Genomic DNA, 23963 nt, shown 5'->3' on the forward strand with positions numbered 1-23963 from the left:
TCTTTAGCAAAATCCCTGTAATCTGCAGCCTCTTCCCTGAACATCCCTCTCACCTGCGGCTCCTCCTGCCAATGCTGCTCCTCCTTCCCCGTAGCCTCTCCTGCGCTGACGTTTTCCCCTTATTCTCCTCACCACTGGGCTTGGAGATGGGGCGGTGTCCTCTTGGCCCCCAGATACTGCTTCCATACCATCCTCCCTCCTCCCTTGCTAAAATCCCTCAGCTGTTTCTCTCACTGCCTCTGCTTGCTGCTACTCTCTACTCGTGAATTACTCCCTGCTCATGATTTCTTTTAGCTCTGGGCTCACTGCCACACTCTCTTATACACTTCTTTCCCTATTCTTGGTGATTTCAACACACACACACACACAGTTTATCCAACAATATGTCCTCTCAGTCACTTGAACTCCTCTTCCTCAACAACCCTGTTTGAAATCTCACCTCAGCCACCCACTCCCAGGAACATACCCTCCCAGACCAATGACTTCAACATCTCTGATTCAGTCAGAGTGGGATCAATTTTTTAATTACAAAATCTAACAAAATAAGCACATTCTAAATTAAGTTCTTGCTTGTGGTCCATTGCACCATTGAGTTGGGTGGAGAGCCTTCTACATGATGATTCAGGGACCCAGGCTCCTTCTGACTTGAAGTGCAGCCGTTCCCCGGGGCTTCACAGTCCTGGCTGGATTCTCTGCATTCAGTGGCAGACAGAAAAGAGAAAGGGTATAGAATTGCATGAGATGATTTTTTTTTTATGGGCCAGGCCTAGAAACTGGATACATCCTCTCCATCCACATTTGCTTTGCCAGAACTAAGCATTGGCCATATCTGCAAAAAGGAACAAAAAAATGTATTCCAACCATGTTTGGGGGTGAACAACCACCTTGCCATCCATATTCTCATTTTCATCCATCCCAGCATCTGATCACTTACTTACTGACTCTCCAGTTCATACCCCCCAGTGTCCCAACTCCAGCAAGCCTTCAACCCACTGGGAATGCCCATCCTCTTCTCTCACCACCTTCAACCCACTGGGAGTGCCATCACTGCTCCCACCACCTTCAACCCACTGGGAGCGCCCATCCACTGATCCCGCCACCTTTTGCTGCCCCTCACTATCTTTCCTTTTCAGCCTCCTTTCATTGCCTGGGCAATTATCATGACGGACCCTTGCATCTAATCTCTATTTCCTTGTCTCTCTGTAGCTTTCTCGCTTGGCAACACCTCAACCCTGGTTAAATCTAGCAAACTGTGTCTGCACCCGAAAAGCCAAACATGGCTAGCAAAAAAACTCATAACTACATGCACCAATCCCACTTTATGTTTGTGATAGTGAACATCAGTGAGCGCTTGGTGTGGCCAAGCAACTGTGTTCATTTCCCTGGTCTATGGACTCTCCCACTCTCCTAGACATCCACGTAATACCTTATCCACTCTCCTTAAGCCTCTGATATCTTCTCTCCCGTTCTTAGTTTCCTGTTTCACAGGGAAAATTGAAGCCATCAGGAAAATCATTAGACTCATTACCCCTGCCAGCGTCAGCACCCACATGTGCCACCTCTCACCTGATACAATAGCTGGCCTGTCCATGTGCCCATCTAATGCCAACCTCCCACCTGTGTATAGATCCCATCTCATCCCACCTACTCTAGGGCATTGCTCCAGCAGCTCTCCTATCTCTCTGGCATCAATAATCCCTCTTCTCATTGTATTATTCCCATCTTCACACAAAAATGCTATTATCACTCTCACTTAAAAAATTAAAAACAAAAAAAACCCCTCTTGACCCAGTTCCCTGTGAACTACTTCCTGTTACTCTCTTCTGTCTCCAGTTCCTCCCTTCCCTTCTCTGTCAACCCAACCAAGTGGGCTTTAACCCCTCTACTCTTGTCAGGGTAACAAATGGCCTCCCCATTACTGAATCCAATGGTCACTTCTCAGTCCTCCTTTAACCCGACCCCCAGCAGCATTTGGCACTGGCCTCCTCGCCCCCTTCTTCACCTTCCTCACCACACTTGCTGCCAAGACACCACATTGCCCTGATCTTCCTTTCACCTCACCTGTCGTTCCTCATCACTCTCCTTTGCTGGTCCCTCCTTGTCCCCCAGACTTCTTGGGGTGCCATAGAGCTTGGTCCTTGTACTTTTTCACTTCTCCATCTGCACCCCACCTTCACCCACTTCATGTAGTCTCTGGCTTTTAACACCATCTGTACCCCAATGGTCCCTCGTATGTCCCCCCAGCCCAGATACGTCTCCCAACTCCAAATGCTCAGGTCCAATGCCTCCTGGATGTCTTCACTTGGGGGTCAAACTCAAGTCACCGAAAGTAAACTTTAATATTCCTCACCGAACAGTTTCCACCCACAATCTTCCCATCTGGAAAACAATTCTGTCCTTTCAGTTGCTCAGGAAAAAATGAAAAAGCAAACAAACAAAAACCCCAAACCAAACCAAACAACAACAAAAGCCTTCGAGTCACTAATTCCACACTTTCTCTTATACCTTATGTCAACACATCAGGAAATCCTGCTGAATTGTTCTCCAAAATATATTTATATGTCACCACGTCCACTGCCACCATCTTCATCCAAGCCACTGGGGCTCTCCCTGGATTCCCATTAGAGTCTCTTCTCTTGCATCCTCTCTTGCACCTTTGCCCTCCTACGATCTATTCTCAATGCTGCAGCCAGAGTGATCTGGTTATAATACAAATCCTATACCTCCTCTGCCCCTGACACCCCAGTAGCTTTCTATCTCACTCAATGTTAAAGCCAGAGTCCAAAATGACCTACAAGGTCATTTTCTCTTCCACCTCATTCCCTATTCCTTAACTTCACTTCACTGAGACCACTCTGGCCTTGTTACTGTTCCTCCGACACATCTTGTATACTTCAGGGCCTTTGCACTGACTGGTCCTTCTGTATGTGAGGCATACAAGATGCTCTAGCTCCCAGTACTTAAAATACTTTTAAGTAACATTTTATCACATTATAACACTTTATGATTTGCTTCTTACTATGTTTACTTTTTTATGGCCTGTCTCTTCCCCTTAGAATGTAAGCTCTTATAGCATAGGGACTTTCTATCTTTTTTTTTTTTTCACTACTGTATTCTAACACCTACAGCAGTGCTCAATAAACACATGTTGAATAAATGAATGAATGAAATCATGTTAATAGTCCTTAACCCAATGCTATGTACTCAGAAAGTACTCAATAAATTTTCATTACACAAGAAAATTAAACCACTCTACAATCTTTATTTTAAAATGGTTATGTTTTGTTTGAGAGTATCTGAAACTGTCTAGTAGAAAGTACTTTTTTTTTTTTTTTTTGAGATGGAGTCTCGCTCTGTAACCCAGGCAGGAGGGCAGTGGTGTGATCTTGGCTCACTGCAAGCTCCACCTCCCGGGTTCCCACCATTCTCCTGCCTCAGCCTCCTGAGTAGCTGGGACTACAGGCGCCCACGACCACACATGGCTAAATTTTTGTATTCTTAGTAGAGACGGGGTTCACTGTGTTAGTCAGGATGGTCTCTATCTCCCGATCTCATGATCACCCGCCTCAGCCTCCCAAATTGCTGGGATTACAGGTGTGAGCCACTGCACCCAGCCAATTTTTTTTTAAATATAGGAAAACCGGAAAGGCATGTGTAAGAGTCATTCTATGCAAATGAAGTACTGGCAGTGCCATCTCTCACACCTTTTCAATTGCTGTTCCAGATATTCAAAGCTGACTAATTAGCACCAAGACCTCAATTCTCATAGCCTTCATCTAGTCATTAGCTGGAATCAACATCCAATGTAGACATTATTAGTCTTTAATTGTTTTTAATGCCACTGCTTCTCCAGTTACCTTGTGACTTTGTCCACTTATGCTCACACCCAATAACAAAGAAGAAAAAAAAGGAGAAAAGGATCAGAAAGAAGAAGATGAGGCAGTGGCAGCAGAGGAGGAGGTGGCTGGAAAAGCTTCCACCTTTTGTTGCCTTATATATACCAATTCGACCTTGCTCAACTCTGCCTGAGCTTCATGGTCACCTCTAAGCTTTCCAAAACCACAGATGATTGGAGGCCACCCCGGAAGTACTGAGTCCGAATCTGCTGCAGTAGTACCCAGGTGTGTGTGCAGTGTTTACATTCTTCATGGACCATTCTAATGCACAACCAGATGAGAGCAGGACTGGATGGGGCAGTTTACCTGAGAAAAGATCTTAATTCATTGTCATGACAACCACAGAAAGTATATACTTTGATCTTCATCTTATAAACAATGAATCCAAGTTGCTGAGAAGTTAAAAATTTGCTCAGGATAACACAGTAAGTGACAAAACTAAGGTCAAATTCAAGGCATTTTTAGCTATACTCTGTCTATAGTTATGGATCACTCCAAATCCTAAAGCACCCTGTTAGTGACAGGCCACGCTGAGTCCCCTGATGGAACTCAGTCGTCATTTACTCTCAGAAACCTCCAAATGCCCAGAATCAGCATCTTAAGGACTGTCCACTGGGCACAATAGACCCAGCAATCCTGCTCAGCATCATAGGCCCTCGTCGTTGGCTGTAGGCTCAGTTCCTGTTCCTGAGTCCTGCCTTCCATCCCATCTCTGAATAAAGGTATGGGGTGGTCTCCCTCATTATAGGCAGATCTTCCAGGGAAAACTGCCTATTTCCTCAAGGTTGTGAATGTTACTTCCTTGTCGTGGAATCCCCATCTCCTGGCTCCACCTCACAATGAGACTCTGATAGGTCATCTTGTAGAATAACCCTCCCCAACCCCAAGCCTGAAGCTTCACATTTTATCTATTTGTTTATTCATTCATTCACAAAGTATTTATCGAGCACCCACTAAAACCTAGAAACTAGTAAACTTGACAGTCATAGTACCTTCATGAAGCTATGCAGGAGACAAGAAACAAATCAACTTGCATTCATGCTTCCATTCTTGTAGTGCGTGTTTGGTCATTTGTTGTCAAGGCCATGGACTCCTCCACAAATATTCATCTGTGGGTAGATACGTGGTAAGTGCTTTGAAGGAAACAGGAGGGAAATAATCAGTGGATGGGGAAATTTACCTATGGGAGGATGGTACACAAAGGCTTTGCTGCAATAGGCTCATCTACACTGGAACACAGGATGGGAGGGAGTCAGGTATGGGAACACTGACAGGAATAACATTAGAGGAAGAAGGACAGGGTGGACACATCTGCTGGGCAGGAAGGAGCTCCGAGTGACAGTGACAAGATGGTTGGTAGGCATAGGGCTGGAGTCCACATGTGGCTTTCTGAATAAAGAACAGTGCAATATGTATGTTTTGCCAACAGATACTACATTTAGACTATTTGACTCATACCAAGACATGAACACCAAAATGGGGCAGCAGGGAAGAAAAATAGCTAGGCAGGACAAAGGCAAAAATAAAGTCATGGACTGCTTCAAACTCTTCATCCAAAAGAGAAATACTTGAGCAGTGCTTTTTAAATCATGTTCTACAAGTTCTTTTTTTCATCCTTTCAGCAAATGTCTGCTACGTGCTTGCTCTGGATCAGGCACTGTTCTAGCGCTGTGGATTCAAGAAAAGTCTCTTTCCCTCTTTCTCATCTCTAAATAGGTTCTGAGTGCCCAGCTGGGATCTTTCCTTCCCTGTCTTTTCAGATTTCTTCCTGGGGGTATTTAAATCCAGAATGAGGAACAGAGGATAGAAGGACAAGAGAGACACAGGCTAGGACTAGTGGAGGATTCCCCACCCTACTCCACAGGATTTTAAGGAAGAGGTAGTGCTACAAAGTTGGAGGAAAACGAATGGGAGAGAAAGGCAAAAAGTAAGAAGGAACAACATAGCTGTATTGAGCCCTTATTATATGCCTGGCAGTATTCTCAATGTTCATGTTATCATCTCATGTAAACCTTATGATGACACTATGAAGTGGGAACTATTATGACATCCACTTTACAGATGAGAAAACTGAAACAGAGAGGCTGAGTGATTTTCCCAGGGTTAAACAGCTGGTAAGTGGCAAAGCTGCAATTCAGACCCCACCAGGGTGGCTCAGAGCTCACACTCATTACCATTCCATGACAATGTCTTGACACAAACTGCTGCTCTACACTAGTTAAGCCCTTTGTGGCATTCATAAAATGTAAATTTAAAAATTGCTCTTCTTCTTTTCTTCTACCCTCTTAACCCTTTCCATTATAAAATAAAACATAGATTAAGAAAACCACACAAAGTGAATTAATAGCTCCATTCATTGCTAAAAGGTGAACACCTTAGCAACCACTGTCCAGGTCAAGAAATGGAACTTTGCACAGCAACCCCAAAGTCCCTTCTGTATCTCATTCTGCTCAATATGGCTTCCTTCTCACAAAGCTAACCACTGCCCTGAAGTGTTAAGTAACCATTCCTTGTGTTTCTTATAGTTTTATTACCTAGGCATGCATTCCTAAACACTATAGTGTAGCTTTACCCATTTGTAAATTTGACGTGTCTTTTAATTCTCTTATATTCTACAGGGTCTCTCCTCCATCCCTTTCTTTTTTCCGACTTACCTGGATACTTGACTGGTAGACCTCCCACCATTTGGCCTTTGCTGATTGTATACCGAGTGTCCTCTGTCTTCTCTATTTCCTGCAAATGGGAGCTGGATCCAGAGACTTGATCAGCCTCAGGTTTGAACTTTTGGCAAGATTCTAGATGGTGATTTGTTCTTTCACCATGAGACATGCAGTGTCTGATTGTCTCTCTTGTTGTGATAATAGCAGCTGTTGATGCTTGATGCCAAGATCTATTCATTCAAAGGGGGTTGCAAAATGGTAACATTCTAGTTCTATCATTTCTTTTCCATTTATTAATTCGTCCACTGGAACACTTTTCTAAAAATTTGCTTTCCCTCATCTACTATTTGATTACTCAGTGGCACGTTCACTTAGCAGAGGTAGAATAAATGTTTGATTCTTTCTTTTCATTTACTAATTTTCACAAAAAAATGGATTATTTTCCTATTATCCTCTGAAGGAGATCAATTTTTAAGATATCATTATGAAGTCATGGATTTCAATTTATTTGATGGGTTTCATAATGATTACATTTATTATCCTTTCTGAAGCTCAAATTTCCCCCTCATCAGCCAGTGGAAGCCTCTTTGAGTTGACCCGAGTGTTTTCAACATGATCCTGGTGGTCTTCAAGAGCTTTCTCATTATCTGGTATAGCAAGGTGTTCCAGACACATCTTGTACATTGCCCATCCCAAACCTAGAAATAGCCCTTTCTCGTTAGTGGAAAAATGGTGTTTCAAAGCCACATCTGGGCACGAGGGATGCCCATTGCTACTGGGTCGGTCATGGTTTCTAAACCTTTTCAGTGAACAGAGCTAGGAAATACGTGTGCACATGTGCAAACACACACACACACATGTGGATGCTCCCACAACTCATATGCATATCTTTTTGTATGTATGTCATAGTCAATAAAAGGAGTTTTTTTTTGTTGTTAAAATGATAAATTTTTTTTCTTACTTTGCTAGCCTAGACTCCCTTAGCATAGCCCACTGAGGGCTATTGGCATGCAACCCACCTCAGTATTTTGAAGGCTTAGGGAAAAAAGAAAGCGGTTCTTCAATGCAGGTTTAGGGATTCAGCTCCCATTTCAATGTTATTTTCTCATTATATATTAGTTCAGAAAAATCTCTGCTTGTCCATACCACTTTGCAAAGTCTATTTATATTTTCCACATGCCAAAACTTCATCAAATAGTCCTCTTGGGGGACTATTTGAGATGCGAGCTGTTGCTGAAAACAAGAGGAAGCAATGTCCTCTAAGCCAGCCCACCCGAGCTTAGCTCTCGCTCCAAGAGTTTGCTAGGGGCAAGTCCAAACTAAAGAATGATCTGCACAGATTGCCAACAACACACCTTCATGCAAAGGGAATTAACAAGCATATGGCCATGAATACTCATTTTAGCTTAAATGCTAGGATATAAAAGAAGAAGTACACGGGGCTTTGGAGGAGCACTGGATTGAGGAAGAATTTAGTCTGTGTTGAAAAGCAAGAAAATAGGATAGTATCTGCAAAAGAGATAATGGCAAATATTCCATTTCTGTCACTTTTTAAATAGAAACAGAGGGAGACATTTGCTTTAACACTTGTGTAATCATAAAAGAAACAGGCCCAATGTTTCAAGTACTATATAGCATCATACATGTGGAAATCCTCTGCATGCTGCCATACTCTGCAAATGAACCAAGTATACTATTACGAAGTATTATTTAATTAAATTCAAAAATTCTTCTTTTGAAATTATCTTCACCCAGTCTACATGCCCCTACATGTTTTCAAATGAAAGGCAAAGGAACGTGAGAGCGTTGGGCTGGCTGCCTCTGAGTGCCCGCAGGGAGGCCAATAATATGACTCTGTGATCATCATTATCTTCATAAAAAGAAAGATCTGGAGGTTGAAACAGGGCCAGCCTCCTGGACTTCCCACTGAGAAAAAGCGCAGGGGCAAAACCCACTTCTGCCCACAAGTCCACACATGCCTGTCATTATTTACCAGAACTCAGACCGCAGAGTGTTTAGATAAAGGCATTATGTCTCAGGAAAGTTCTAGAAAATGTGCTGTAGTGCCCTGGGGGCCTGAGAAGAAGGAGAGGAAGGCAAGAACATGTATGATGTGCCAGGGAAACTGAACAAATGAGAGTTTTTAAAAGATAAACCAAGAGAAGGAATGTGAATCTCCTGCAGGCCTCTAATTATGCAGGTTTATGGGTGGGAATCCCAGCCACACTGGAGATAAATGAGAGTTATCCTATCAGAGATGAGTCTTCTCTGGATGGGACAAAATGATGAAGCAGCTTTAAAATAAGTGAGGAATGCTATAATTATGTTTATGAATTAAGTTGGAATAATATCCACAAAGGAGGCTCAAAAATCACTTTCTCTACATATGTATCTTTCTAATCTGTGGACCAGTGTGGCCTCTTTTTCACTATGTCCAGAGACCTATGCTTTAAGTTATACTAACAACTACTACCTTTTGCATGTACACAGGGGGTTTTCACTGAATCTATCTATTCTAATGCTTTTTTTTTTTTTTTTTTTGAGATAGGGTCTCGCTCTGCCGTCCAGGCTGGAGTGCAGTGACACAATCACAGCTCACTGCAGCCTCAGCCTTCCAGGCTCAACCAGTCCTTCCACCTCAGCCTCCCAAGTAGCTGGGACCACAAGCGTGTGCCACTCAGCACAGCTATTTTTTAGTTGCGACAAGGTCTCACTATGTTGCCCAGGCTGGTTTCGAATTCCTGAGCTCAAGCCCGCCCACCTCAGCCTCCCTAACTGCTGGGATTACAGGCCTGAGCCACTGTGCCTGGCTCTAATGCTATTAAGAAAGAATTGGCAAATGTGTCACCCAGGAATAGGAAATGTAATTATTCCATTTATACAACTCACTTGGCTTTCCTCTACTGTGAGAGGAATAGCAAATGAGATGGCTAAACTGAAATATCTGACTCATAAGACAGATCCCCTTCCTTTCCTAAATGGAATGTTAAGAAGACAATCAGCTACACAAATGGCTACATTTTAAAATATGTATTTCAGAGATAGGTTACCTCGACTCAACAGCATCTCACTCACTTCTCTCTCTCTCTTTCTCTGACTCTTAGTTCAATTCAGTGTTCTGGGAATACCTAAACTCCTGCTAAAGAAAAGAATATGAATGTGCTGTCAGCACTGTCACTTATGATATGAAGAGCCCTCCATGCCGGTTCCAGGACAATGGCACCCTTTAATCCTCAGAGAATGGGGGTCAACCTGTCACTTCAGAAAAGCCATTGCTTTCTGAGACAGTATCAGCACAGATGTCTCTGAGCCTCATAATTCTGTGTCTTGTAGCCTGGGCTTGAACCCACATCCAGCTTTTCCCTTGGCTATCTTTGTCCCCTGTCCCTCTCCTGGTTCCAACCTAGCCATTATTTCCTAAGTGTCTGTGCCAGAGGCCACCAGGAGCCACTACCTCTGTTTCTGACTGTAGGGCTCTGCTCTGAAGTCTCAAACCTACTCTGTCAGCTCTTTCCTGCCTATACTTGCCTCCTGACAGTGACAGCCCAGTCTACCCAGGTCTAGCAGGACCTAACCCTTCAATTCTAGCACGAATTAATGCATTGAGTTGTAACAGCTCTCCTTTTGGAGGGTAGTATTTTTTATGCTACTTCCTAGTTACCAGGGTATGGGTACCTGATACGATGGGCTCCACGGATTCCTGGTGTATAAGGGGATACAAAGACAACAAGAAGAAGTGTGCTTGTGCTCAAAGGAGGGGCTATGTTAAAGGGCCAGTTGAAATCTGCTCCAAAGAGAGACGTGCAGAAAGGCTTTATAAGCTTTAGGAAGATTTCTTCAGTGACTTACAGGAAGAGAAGACTGTCCTCTCAAAGTTAAGAAAACATTTCACCAGAATCACTGAGAAGTTACAAGTCTTCAAATTAAGAAGTTCATTGAAGTCATACTTAAATGAAATCAGCAGTGTTGGACTTTGGTTAAGGAACAAGATATGTGAAGAGAGTCAAGATAATCTCATGTACAAGTCAGGAGAGGTGAGTCAGTGTACTTTTTGTACAGATAAGAAACGCCTCAACTATTCAAAGCCCTCAGTCTTGCAGTACAGTTTACATCAAGAAGGAGCTGAGAAGGTGAAGAGCAGCCCCTAGCATGCTGAGCCCACCAGGATGTTTCCTGAGACCCTCTGGAGAAGGGATAGGGTAGAGAAACACAGCACAAAAACAAGTAGGGGCCACATATTGGGGTGAGCAGGAAAAAAAGGGAACTATGACAAATTAGACACTAGAACAGAAGCCACAGCAACTTCAGAAAAGAGGATCAGCCAGAAAAAATATCTAAGACTGAAGAGCTCTGCTCTCTGGTGGGAAGCAAAGAGCCATGGGCTCTGCTTCTCAGAGTAGCATCTTCAAAGGCAGGATTAGGGGATTGCCATGCTGTGTGCCCTTGTGGATAGAAGCAGAAGGAGAAATTCCCAAGGCCAGCAGCAGAGCATCACAAACGGCTCCCAGTCAGTGCAGCTGAACAATCCCAGTCATCTACTATTTATGGTGCCATTGAGGGTGTGGTTCAATTTCCTCATCTATAAAATGGGATAATCATAGCACCTACCTCATTTAAGATTGGTGTGAGCATTAAAGGGTTTAGTACCAACAAAGTAAGGCCTGGCACATAGTAAGCACTAAGTAAATATGAGCATTATAATTATGACTATTACCAACACTCACAGCTGGATCATTATAGTATTTACACAAGTGACCCCATGGGTTAGTGTTTTATAGGTCCTCTCTCCAGCATTGGGTGCAGTGGAAAGCATGAGCAGAAATGCACCACAATTGTATAAAATGGCACTGTGATAGAACAGGGTCCTCTCCATGTGAGTTGAACAAGGCAAGTACAGGAAAATGCTGTTTGAATCTTAAAGTATTAATTAATTAACCTTGTATGATATTGGAACTCAGATATGCTCACTAGTTAAATTCTGAATCGATTCTTTAATTGTGCAGTTACGAGTGAGTCCCATGTAATTTTAGCTGGAGAGAAAAATGCCTAGTGGTTCAGACTCAGTTCTATGTAAGGGAGCCTAGCATGTTATTCAAGAGGCAGTGACAGCTGGGTCCTGAGGGTCAGTCGCAGGGTTTTCAAGGTGGAGCATTCAGGGGCTAAAGTCTAGGCAAAGGTCAAAGCCAAATTTGGGAACCAAGCCAAAAAAGTCTTCCTTGCCATCCTAGATTGTTTTTATGAAGCAGCTCATGGGTTTGACCACGAAGCATATTAAAGGCTACCCATCAATTAGTCAGGGTTCTCCAGAGAAACAGTACTGAAAGGGTGGGTGGGTGGGTGTGTAGAGAGAGAGAGAGATTGATTTTAAAGAATTGGTTGGCTCACAAGGTTATGGAGGTTAGCAAGTTCAAAATCTGCAGGGTAGGCCTGCAAGCTGAAGACCCAGGGACAAGATGTTGCATCTCAAATTGGAAGGCAGCATGCTGGTATATTCCCTCTGCCTCAAAAGGGCTCAGCCTTTTTTCTCTTAAGGCCTTCAGTTGATTGGGTGAGGGTCACCACGTTTTGGAGGGTAATCTGCTTTAGTCAAAGTCTTCTGATTTAAATGCTCACCTCACCTACATATAGCTTCACACAAGCATCTAGAAAGCTTGACTGAATATCATGGCCTAGCCAAGTGGGCACATAAACATAACCATCACAACCCACTCTCGAAAATTAACAGGCAGTCCTCTGAATCCCATCACTGAGGCTTGAGTCTCTACAAATGATCTCAGGCAAAAGAGCTAAGGAAGTTCCTATCTCTGTACCACTGAGAGGGCAGAAGTGTCCTATAGCGATACAGCCTCATAAAGCAGATGTGTATTTCGAACTGCTGGCTCCAGTGTTTCAACTCAAGATGCTACAATGAAAAGGCTAGAAGAGGATGGTAAAATGTCAACTCAACATGGTGATAAAGGAAATTTTTCATTTTTTCGGAATATTTGTTTCTGAGTAGATATTGTCCCTTAGCATTTTAAAATTCCTATGAATCCAGCCTAGTTTGGTGTCATTTACCACTTGCCAGCCTGGTTAGTCCTATGAGTTTAAGAAAAAAGGACAGATGGGCTCTGGCACATGTTTGGTCTACAAGAACCCATCAAATACGGGTGAAAATTATTCTGGAAGGATGAAAATATATATTTACTTCTTGCTTATAGATCAAAAGGCAAAATGCATAGCAAAATATCTTGCGTGTATTCAAATATTGAGTGAACTGAATCAAAATAATTTTTAGCAAGTTCTTTCCTTCACTGTACCTTAATAAATAGGTAGTTTACTAATAAAAAGCTTATCTAGAAGTTGCCAGGATATTACGTTTCTTTACATTTATTTATTTATTTATTTATTTATTTATTTATTTAGAGACAGTGTCTCACTCTGTCACCCAGGCTGGAGTGCAATGACACGATATCGGCTCACTGCAACCTCTGCCTCCCAGGTTCAAGCGATTCTTATGCCTCACCCCGCTGAGTAGCTGGGACTACAAGCATCTGCCACCTCACCAGGCTATTCTTTTTTCTTTTCTTTTGTGTGTGAGTGTGTTTTTAATAGAGACAGGGTTTCACCATATTGGCCAGGCTCGTCTTGAACTCCTGACCTCAAGTGATCCACCTGCCTCGGCCTCCCAAAGTGCTGGGATTACAAGTGTGAGCCACCACTCCTAGCCCCATTTCTGTCTTTATTTCTCTTTTTTTTTTTTTTTTTTTGAGACGGAGTCTTGCACTGTTGCCCTGGCTGGAGTGCAGTGGCACGATCCAGGCTCACTGCAAGCTCCGCCTCCTGGATTCATGCCATTCTCCTGCTGCAGCCTCCTGAGTAGCTGGGACTACAGGCGCCCGCCACCACGCCCGGCTAATTTTTTGTACTTTTAGTAGAGTCGGGGTTTCACCGTGTTAGCCAGGATGGTCTCCATCTCCTGACCTCGTGATCTGCCCGCCTCGGCCTCCCAAAGTGCTGGGATTACAGGCATGAGCCACCGCACCCGGCCCCCATTTCTTAAATAGAGTAGAAGTCACTCTGTGGGAAACCATGGTTTTATTCAAAATATGAAATACGAAACCTTTAAGGTACATAGGTCTTTTGTTCCAATTTCAGCAATACAGGCTTCCTGTGCCTAATTGTCAGTTTGGCCTTAAGGAAAACTTAATGTAGGCCAGGCACCAAGGAATATGCTGCGGCCCGCCTCCTGAGCCCTGGAAGGCGTGTGGAGGAGGAGCAGGCCTTGGCGCGCGCCTGCTCTCCACCGGTTTGGGGAAGTTGCCGGGGCCCTGAGTTGCCCAGAGGTGCCACCTCTTTGAGCTGCAGCAGGCCGAGAAGATCCGCAAGATGAAGACGCTGTGGAGAACTTGGTCCAGAGTTTCAGCCGCATTACTTTGAAGAAAGATGACATCACCTTTGATAAGACGGCCAGCGTTCGCTGTCAAAAGGTGCTACTGCTCTGATAGGACTAAGAATCCTGTTCTCATGAAGCAGCATGGAGTCAAGGCTTTCTACATTCTGGCCTTTGCTTATTTCTCTAGGCTGCTCACCTAAGTTTTCTGAAGTTGCTACTTTATTACTGACAAGGGGCACCTCAGAAAGGCAAACGGTCCTCCTTCAGTTGCATTTTCAGTTAGGGAGGACAGACCAACGTCGAGGAAGGGATTTGGCTATTGCGGAGAGTGATTAACAACCAAACCCAGGAAGACTCGGAGACTGCGGAGACGCCTGTCTCCTTCCGCAGTTGGCTTGGAGTAGGCCGCAAAGTGCAAAGGCTAAAGGGCAGTACACAGTGTACACAGTTAGTGCTAAGAAAGGCTCTTGGCCAGGAGAGGTGGAGGCTGCTGTAAGCCATGGTCTCAAATCAAATCTGCACTCCAGCCTGGGTGGCACAGCAAGACACTGCCTTGAAAAAAAGAAAGAAAGGAAGAAAGAAAGAGAGAGAGAAGGAAGGAAGGAAGGAAGGAAGGAAGGAAGGAAGGAAGGAAGGAAGGAAGGAAGGAAGGAAAGGCTCTAGGGACGGGGAAATGTGGTACCACCATGCCTGGCTAATTTTGGTATTTGTAGTAGAGATGGGGTTTCACCATGTTGGCCAGGCTGGTCTCGAACTCCTGACCTCAGGTGATCTGCCTGCCTCAGCCTCCCAAAGTGCTGGATTACAGGTGTGAGTCACTGCGCCTGACTTATCCTGGAAAGCAATTCTTAAGACAAAACACTAGAGATGATCAGACTTCCTTACCAGAGAGAGAAACCTTATGTGTTTTATTACACTGGGGAACAACCAGAGGTTTTTGACTCTGAACCTTTTAAAGGCCAGTCCATGTTGCAATAGAGAGTGTTGGTTTTGCTTTTCCACTTAAAAACTGTATTTAAAAACAGAAAAACTCATTTTCATATTTTTTTCCAGCAGTTGGGGCTAGAAAGTATGTTGTCATTAGAAACATTGTCAAAATTTTGTTTTATGGTCTATAAAGGTATGCACATAGTTATGTAATATCAATATATCCCAAATTAATGAAAATGTGTTCATTTACATATGTACAGATACCTTTGCATTTTGATCCACAGAACATAGGAGCATGTTCTTAGTCTATCTCAAAGCTCCATATGTTTACATATTACTTCTGTAGGTTATTTTCAGAAGTGAGTTTTGCTTCCATGGTAAGAGTGAGCATTTTGCCAAGAACACATGCACACTCAGAATCACACCATTTGGATTCACACATAGACACACCCAGTCCCATGCACAAAATCCCACACCACCTAAAGGGAACACAGTTGATTCCAGAAAACTTAGAATATGGCCATAATTATTTATCTTGAAAATCTATTTCCACCATCCCAAGCTCAGTATTCATTCATAGCAGGAAGTTGGATTCAGGGTGATTTTCCACCTGAAAGCCAAAATAGTGCCACATTTCTGATCATCTAGATTATTCATCAAGTGAGGGATTCCACAGTACATATTATTTTCCGTGATGCCTGAGTGTGCCTGTAATTACAGAAAAGGCTATGAGCATCAGACCATGCTGTATCCTGTTTGCACAGGTCTTTTGTTCACTTATGACATTACAAAACCCAATGAGAAATAGTGGCCAAAGTAATGGCCCAAAATAAAGCAGACAGGACACTTGTGGAAAAGGCCCAGGATTTTTGTGCCAGATTTTCCAGTCCATTTGGTTGCAAATTGCAAACTCTTATTTGAGAAGAAACAATGTTTATGGTAGGAGAAAGCTCTCTTCCATACAGTTTGTAACTGATGTACTCATCTATGAATGCCATCTTGAAATCTTAGTTGGTGATGGACTCTCACCTTATACTAATATAGCCCACCAAGAAATTCTATAAGTCATCTTTGATGTACATGGGAGGATTGTCATATCTTAATACAATTGGAAAAGAAAGAAAGCAATAAAAAAATTCTGCCTCAGATAATGAAGGAGACCCTACCTGGAAAAGAGTTTTGATGGTCAACTCCAGTGAGTTGGTTACAAATATTGTCTTTTACTTGGACCTCAGAGACATCTAGAAAAATGTAGACTAATGGTCGGTACATTGGTGCTGTTAAAGAATCCTTCAGGGATCCTTGGTTGATTTGGACATTGGGTAGAGGGTATAGAGGAGGTGGGTTAAAAAGCATAGGCCGAGCTGCTACTGGGCCATCCTCCTTGGTGAAGAAGGAAGGAAAGGAAAAGATCAGGAAAGAAATGACAGAACCTTGTTTTTCTAGCTAAGGCAACTTAGTCAATGTGAAATAGTCAATGTACACATAGGTTAATACAAAAATTCATTGTTTGATTCCATGGTAGTGTCTCTTGACTCCCCTAGTCATTTTGAAGCCCTGGAAAGTGAACTTTATCAATAATGTAAAATCTCTAACTTTCCTACAAAAAAAGAGTGAGCATTTTGGCTTATGTATAGGTTAGAAATAATTGTTAATTTTTAATATTTACTTCATGGTAAAATGTCTTAGACATAAGCAAGCAATTAAATATCAAACTTGTGGCTCAGCAGGCACAGTGGCTCATGCCTGTAATTCCAGCACTTTGGGAGGCCAAGGTGGGCAGATCACGAGGTCAGGAGATCGAGACCATCCTGGCTATCACGAAGTCAGGAGATTGAGACCATCCTGGCTAACATGGTGAAACCCTGTCTCCACTAAAAATACAAAAAATTAGCCGGGCATGGTGGCAGGCACCCGTACTCCCAGCTGCTTGGGAGGCTGAGGCAGGAGAATGGCGTGAACCTGGGAGGCAGAGCTTGCAGTGAGCCGAGATCGGGCCACTACTGCACTCTAGCCTGGGAGACAGAGCAAGACTCCATCTCAAAAAAAAAAAAAAAAAAAAAAAAGAACTCAGGCCGGTGGTATTAACTAGTTTCTAAAATTTGATTTTTATTTGTAACAAATCATTTACTTAAGGCCCAATTAACATAAATGGAATCATCATAGTTTATGTTTAAGGCATACACAGAGATTGCTGCTGTTCTATTTATTTCCCATAAAGAATAGCCAGATTTTACTCTGGAACTTCCTGGAAGCTCTCCAGTGGTCTTTGAGCTAATAAAATTTATCTTTCATCAGTAAAAGACCATTATTCCTATGTCATAATGAGAATAATTATTTAAGTACTTGGCATAATTGAGACTGCACACTGCACTCCAGCCTAGGGGACAGAGCAAGACCCTGTTTCAAAAAAAAAAAAAAAAAAAAAGTAAATACTTGGCATACTTGGCATAATAAATGCCTAAAAGACACTTTACCTTATAAATTTATTTTTTCTTGCTATAATGGGGATACTGTAAATCCTGCATTTGCATTAACGGTATTTCTTAAAACAATAGATGTAAGTGTAAACTAAATCAATCTGCAAACTATTGTAGGCATCTGTATTCTGTTTTAAGTACTGTAAACTTTGTTGGAGTCTTTAGTCGGTAGATTATGTTGTAAATATATTTGTATATGTTAAAACATTTTAAAATATATTATGTTTAATAGAATAAACATCTTTATTGGAGTGATAGCTGTGAAGGTATAAAACTTCACATTTGGATAAAACTCTACTGTTTACAAAGTTAAAAAAATGAAGATCAAAATATTAGAGTTAATATAAACAGAAAGTTTAATTAGGACTCCATCTTTTAGACAATAAACAGATAATCATTGTATTAGTCTGTTCTCACATTGCTATAAAGAACTACCTGAGACAGGGTAATTTATGAAGGAAAGAGGTTTAATTGACTCACAGTTCCACAAGCTGTACAGGAAGCATGGGTGGAGCCTCAGGAAACTTACAATCATGGTGGAAGGTGAAGGGGAAGAGGCATGTTGAACAGCAAAGGGAAAATCCGCTCCCATGATCCAATCACCTCCCACTAGGCCCTTCCCCTGACATGTGGGGATTACAATTTGCTATGACATTTGGGTGGGCACACAGAGCCAAACCATATCATTTCACCCCGGCCCCTCCCAAATCTCATATCCTTCTCACATTTCAAAACCAATAATGCCTTCCCAACAGTCCCTCAAAGTCTTTTTTTATTCCAGCATTAACTCAAAAGTCCAAGTCCAAAGTCTCATCTGAGACCCTTCCACCTATGAGTCTGTAAATCAAAAACAAGTTAGTTACTTCCAAGATATAATAGGGGTACAGGCTTGGCTAAATGTTCCCATTCCAAAAGGGAGAAATTGGCCAAAACAAAGGGGCTACAAGCCCCAAGCAAGTCTGAAACCCAGCAGGGTACTCACTAAATCTTAACAGTCCAAAATAATCTCCTTTGACTCCATGTCTCACATCCAGGGGATGCTGATGCAAGGAGTGAGCTCCCAAGGCCTTGGGAAGCTCCACTTCTGTGGCTCTGGGGTATAACCCCTGCGGCTGCTTTTATGGCCTGGCATTGAGTGCCTGCAGCTTTTCCAGGTGCATAGTGCAAGCTGTCAGTGGATCTGCCATTTTGGGGTCTGGAGGATGGTGGCCTTCTTCTCACAGCACCACTAAGGAGTGCCCTAGTGGGGATTCTGTGTGGGGCTCCAACCCCACATTTCTCCTCCACACTGCCCTAGTAGAGGTTCTCCATGAGGGCTCTTTCCCTGCAGCAGACTTCTGCATGGTGTTTTCATACATCCTCTGAAATTTAGGTAGATGCTCCCAAACTCTTGCCTTCTGCACACCTGCAGGCCCAATACCATGTGGAAGCTGCCAAAACTTGGGGCTTGCACTCTCTGAAGCAACAGCCTGAGTTGTACCTTGGCCCCTTTTAGCCACGGCTGGAGCTGGAGCAGCAGGGAAACAGGGTGCCATGTCCCAAGGCTGCATAGAGCAGGAGGGTCCTGGGCCTGGTCCATTAAACCATTTTTCCCTCCTAGGCTTTCAGGCCTGCAATGGGAAGGGCTGCCTTGAAGGTCTCTGAAATCCCCTGGAGACATTTTCCCCATTGCCTTGGCTATTAACATTCAGCTCCTCATTACTTATGCACATTTTTGCAGCAAGCTTGAATTTCTTGCCAGAAAATGGGTCTTTCTTTTCTTTCTTTCTTTCTTTCTTTTTTTTTTTTTTTCTGAGACAGAGTTTCACTCCTGTTGCTCAGGCTGGAGTGCAATGGTGCAATCTCAGCTCACTGCAACCTCTGCCTCCTGGATTCATGCAATTCTCCTCCTGATACAAATTTTCTGTTATTAGTCCGTTCTCACATTGCTATACAGAACTACCTGAGACTGGGAAATTTATGCAGAAAAGAGGTTTAATTGACTCACAGTTCCACATGCTGGACAGGAAGCGTAGTTGGGAGGCCTCAGGAAACTTACAATCATGGTGGAAGACGAAGGGGAAGCAAGCACATCTTACCATGACAGAGCAGGAGAGACAGAGAGAGCGAAGGGGGAAGTGTCACACACTTTTAAACTATCAGATGTCATGAGAACTCACTCACTATCACAAAAACAGCAAAGAGGAAATCCACCCCCATGATCCAATTACCTCCCACCAGGAGCATCCCCTGACATATGGGGATTACAATCCAACATGAGATTTGGGTGGAGACACAGAGCCAAACCATATCGATCATAAAAAAAGAGCAAAGCTTCTATAGAATTGTGGTCTGGCATCCTGACAGCAAATGTCAGTTTCCTTATGAAGATAAAATTCTTTTAATCGCCAGAGTAAGCACCCTCCAAATGCCCCACCATACAGTCTTAAAGTGTAGAAATACATTCCTTTTTAATTCTTTATGGAATAAACAGAGAGAGGGGTGCAAGTTGAGGAGTGGCCTTTGGTTCTCTGTGTCAGGAATGCAGAAAGGATAAGGCTCCCAATTGTGCTGTCAAGTCAAAGGATGCTGATAGAACTTGTAGGGGAGAAACAGCTTTCACCCTTGGGTTAATGACTCATTTTGCAGGAAGATGACCACCTTTTACTTCCCAACCACATCTCTCTACCAACGTGAACAGAGAACAGCAGCACTGTGATTACCTGCAGATAGACCCGGCTTTATCTGTACATAACACCAAAAGAAAGAACCTGGACTCCAGAAGGAAATAAAGATTTTCAGTCCCTGCAAGAATCCTCAATGTTCTTTACATAATTTGGAAGTGTTGTTTTGTTTCTGATATATGAGTTATTTTAATGGTAGTATCTGTTTTTTACCTATAAATGTTGAGGGCATCTTATACTTATCCTATGTAATGGTTTTCCTTGGAAAAATCTCATAGAGCCGTCATTCATAAAGTATGTTCCAAGGAACACAAAGTCATCAGGAATCAGGGTTACCTGTGATGGTGGAGGAAGGATTCTGAGATCGATTGGAGAAGCACATGATTAAACAAAGTTCAGTAGGTCTCTATTGTAGGACTTCTCAGAGACCTTAATATGCTTATAGGGGTTGCCATTTGTGTTTTGCGTGTGTGCACTGTGGGTGTTTTATGTATTTTGTATCTGTTATGTGAGTATGTGTATGTTTTCTGTGTGTTGTATTGAGGAACTTTTTTAGGGCATATACAGAGTATAACCTGGAAAATCTAATTTATTTAACATTAACTTTTCAGACATACTTCTTAAATGGTATTTTGTTTTTTTGCACTTTAAAATGTTTCAGTGTACTTTTACAGCAGATGAATTGGTTCCTTATAACATAGCTTTGTCTTGTTTCTCAGAATTTTAGCTAAGATTGTACAAAAGAAACTTCTATTAAATAAATGTAATTCCCTATCAAGTCTGTAATCAACTTGAAAAGTGTTCATCTAGAAACTGAATACATTAGGCCTTGATATTAATAATACAACAAAATGCAGTATTTTAGATAATATACAAAGAGGAAATAAAGCACTAATGAAAGAATAGCAATCATACTTCGAACATTATAATTTTAGATTAAAATGCTCTTATTTTATTATACACAAAATATAAGAGCATTTTAATATAAACACAATATAAATGAAGCATATTTATTCATTTTACCATAATTTAAATACTGATATTACACAACAATTCCTAAAACTTTTGTGATTCATAAGTTAATTCCTAGCCATTAAGTACCTAAATGTTAATATTTTATCTTCTTTTTCTTTCTGGGCACTTCCTTCCTTCAGTTGAACTAACAATTTTCTTTTCAGCCATTCTCACCCATCCAGCAATACCTGTGCAAATATGCTGGCATATAAAGGCAAATCATGATTGCTTTGCTTAGCTGCAGAAAGTCACCCAATGCCTGTTTACCATCAGTGAGCTAATATTGTGGTTCCAAATGGTAGTCTGGCAAAGTTCAACAATTCATTCCTTATGCTTCAAAAGTTAAGGGAAATTCTACTAACTATAACACTAAATGTCCGCTTTTAGCCAAACTACATGAATTACAGTTAATCTATTAAGAATACCCCAAGCTAATCAGAAGCTAGGTCATGAATTAGAAATAGATGGGAGGGCTGGGTGTAGTGGCTCACGCCTGTAATCGCAGCACTTTGGGAGGCCAAGGCAGGCAGATCACTTGAGGTCAAGAGTTCAAGACCAGCCTGGGCAACATGGTGAAACCCTGTCTCTACTAAAAAAACACAAAAAATTTATCTGGGCATGGTGTCATGTACCTGCATTGTCAGATACTCAGGAGCCAAGATTGCACCACTGCACTCCAGCCTGGGTGACAAAGCGAAATACCATCTCAAAAAAAAGAAAAGAAAAGAAAAGAAAAAAGATGGGGAAATGAAAATGATTACTTAATAAATAATTCAGGTAATATGATAAATGAAAATCTTCAAAACATGAGCTACCTGGAAAAAATAATGAAAACATTCAGAATTACGGAATTTAAAATGTCCAACCTCTGATGACAATGAAAAACATGTATTGAGAAGTTACTATGTGTCAGGTACCACGTTAAGTGACTCACGTGTACCATTTCATTCCCTCTTCATCATCCTAAAATAGGTATAATTTTTATTCCTATTTTACCATAAAGGTAACAGATTCAGAAGGGTTAAGTAATTTGCCACGGTTGTACAACTAATAAGGAGTAAAGCTGAGATTTAAACACACTCTCTTACACTCCACCCTGAATACAGAAACTGTATTAAATATCTGTCATTTCATAACACATCACCAGTTTAGTGTTTTTAGTGTTGTTTTTAAAACAACACCCATTTATCATCTCAGTTTCTATAGGTGAGGAGTTGAGGCACAGCCTAACTGGGTACCCTGCTCAGGGTCTCACAAGGCTGCAATCTAGGTGTTGACACAGCTGCATTCTTTTCTGGAGTCTGGAGTTTGGGATTTCAAAGAGTTCACTTCCTTGAAGCTGGAGGACTGAGGTTCCTGTTTTCTTGCTGGCTCTCAGCCAGGGGCCACTCTCAGACTCAGGAGGCTGCCCACAGTTTCTTGCCATGTGGTACCTCACTACTTCAAGGTCAAAAAGAGAATCAATCCTTCCAGTCTGTTATAATGGCAGTTTACATAGCGATAACAAAACCACGGGGGTGACGATCCCACCATCTTTGCCGTATTCTGTTGACTAAATGCAACTCATTAGCTCCAACAACACTCAAGGGGAGGAGATTATACAAGGGTATGACTCATTGGGGTTTATCTTAAAATAATGCCTACTGTAAGTACCAATGTTCTGTTCCTGTTTTATTTACTTAACTGATGACTATCTTCTGGATTGGAGTCAGTATTACCTGGGAAAACACCAAAGCAATCAAGTTAGCCATGACTTGTACATATGCGAATGACAGAAACAAAATGATAGGCTCAAGTAGAGAATAGGAGCTCCCAAATTCTATAAGCTTGAGGACTATTGTGTCTACAGTAAATCTATGATTTCATTGTTGAATAATTTGAAGTCAATATGAGATGAATTCCCCCAGTGAATGAAGAACATTACTTAGCACTCAACACTAAAGGCCAATTTTCCAGAGGCCAGTTTCTCTGTTAGTGAACTTGGTTTAAAATAAGCAAGGACCATTTAAGTACTCAATTCTTCTAACTAATAACCAAAAAAATCAACATCATGTTGAACCTGACCCCCCCCCCCCCCCCAAAAAAAAAAAAAAGGTTTTAGTGACAACTCTCAGAATTGGTGAATTTGGGACCCAGCTGCTTATAGGCATTACCACCGGCAGGATTATCAAGGGGTACTCCCTTCTGTAAAGCACTATTGTACTGGCTCTACTAGTCATTCCTTCAGGGTTAAAAGGAAGTAATATGCACAAATCGTTAACCAACATAAAAGTTTATTTCAAAGAACCATGGGAAAGGCCAGCAAAAGGAGGCATTATTCATCAGCAGCATAGGTATTCAAGGACATTGGTTTACCCATTAAAATGTGCAGCCAGCATCATAAATGACCAGTGATATTTGCTCACTATTGCTCCAGAAAAACAACAGCCTAAAGCTGAGTCTTCAGCTTTCTCTTTAATCATCTGATATATATTCTTCTAAATAGAGGATTTGACTGGGCCATTTAGCACTGCACGATATAGAGGGATTTAATGGGCACAGTCTCTGCCAACCTCCCAAGGGTGATTGGCTCCCTTATAGCCAGCCCACACAGAGTTGCCTTCAGCTTTGAGCCTGGCCCAGGTCCTGCAGGTGGTACCCAGTTAACAGGAAGCTCCATTCCCTAAGAAAGAATGAGCATGAACCAATTAATGATTATAACAATACTGGCAAAAAGAGTTGGGGGGCCATTTTTCTTAAAAGATGAAGGTGTAAGTAAAATGTCTTTTTAAAAAATGTATGGATATACCCTTCGGCCCATGTGATTCAAATGAGGGAAGTATATGTATCAAACACCATAAAGATATTTAATCGCTTGGACATTTTGAGAGTCTTTGATTCCTAAGAGTTTACACTAAAGAGAAAATACTGATGTGAGGGGAAAAAATACATATTTGAAAATAGAC

At 42.1% G+C, this 23963-nt stretch overlaps 1 long non-coding RNA gene across 4 annotated transcripts in view; it reads right to left on the reverse strand.

Moving 5' to 3' along the window:
* Nucleotides 1-502: 502 nt before the first annotated feature.
* The window catches only part of LOC101010243, a 95786-nt gene continuing 72325 nt past the window's right edge, over nt 503-23963 (reverse strand). For 2 of the 4 annotated variants that reach the window (XR_001904785.3, XR_649720.4), the window contains 2 exons: nt 4889-5005; nt 503-692 (listed from right to left, as the gene is read on the reverse strand). This is a non-coding gene — a long non-coding RNA (uncharacterized LOC101010243). Of the gene's footprint in view, nt 693-4888; nt 5006-19572; nt 22737-23963 lie in introns of those variants that run through there. The other 2 variants (XR_004184919.1, XR_004184918.1) reach the window with 1 other exon arrangement.

Source organism: Papio anubis, chromosome 7 (assembly GCF_008728515.1).
Source record: "Papio anubis isolate 15944 chromosome 7, Panubis1.0, whole genome shotgun sequence".
NCBI lineage: Eukaryota > Metazoa > Chordata > Mammalia > Primates > Cercopithecidae > Papio > Papio anubis.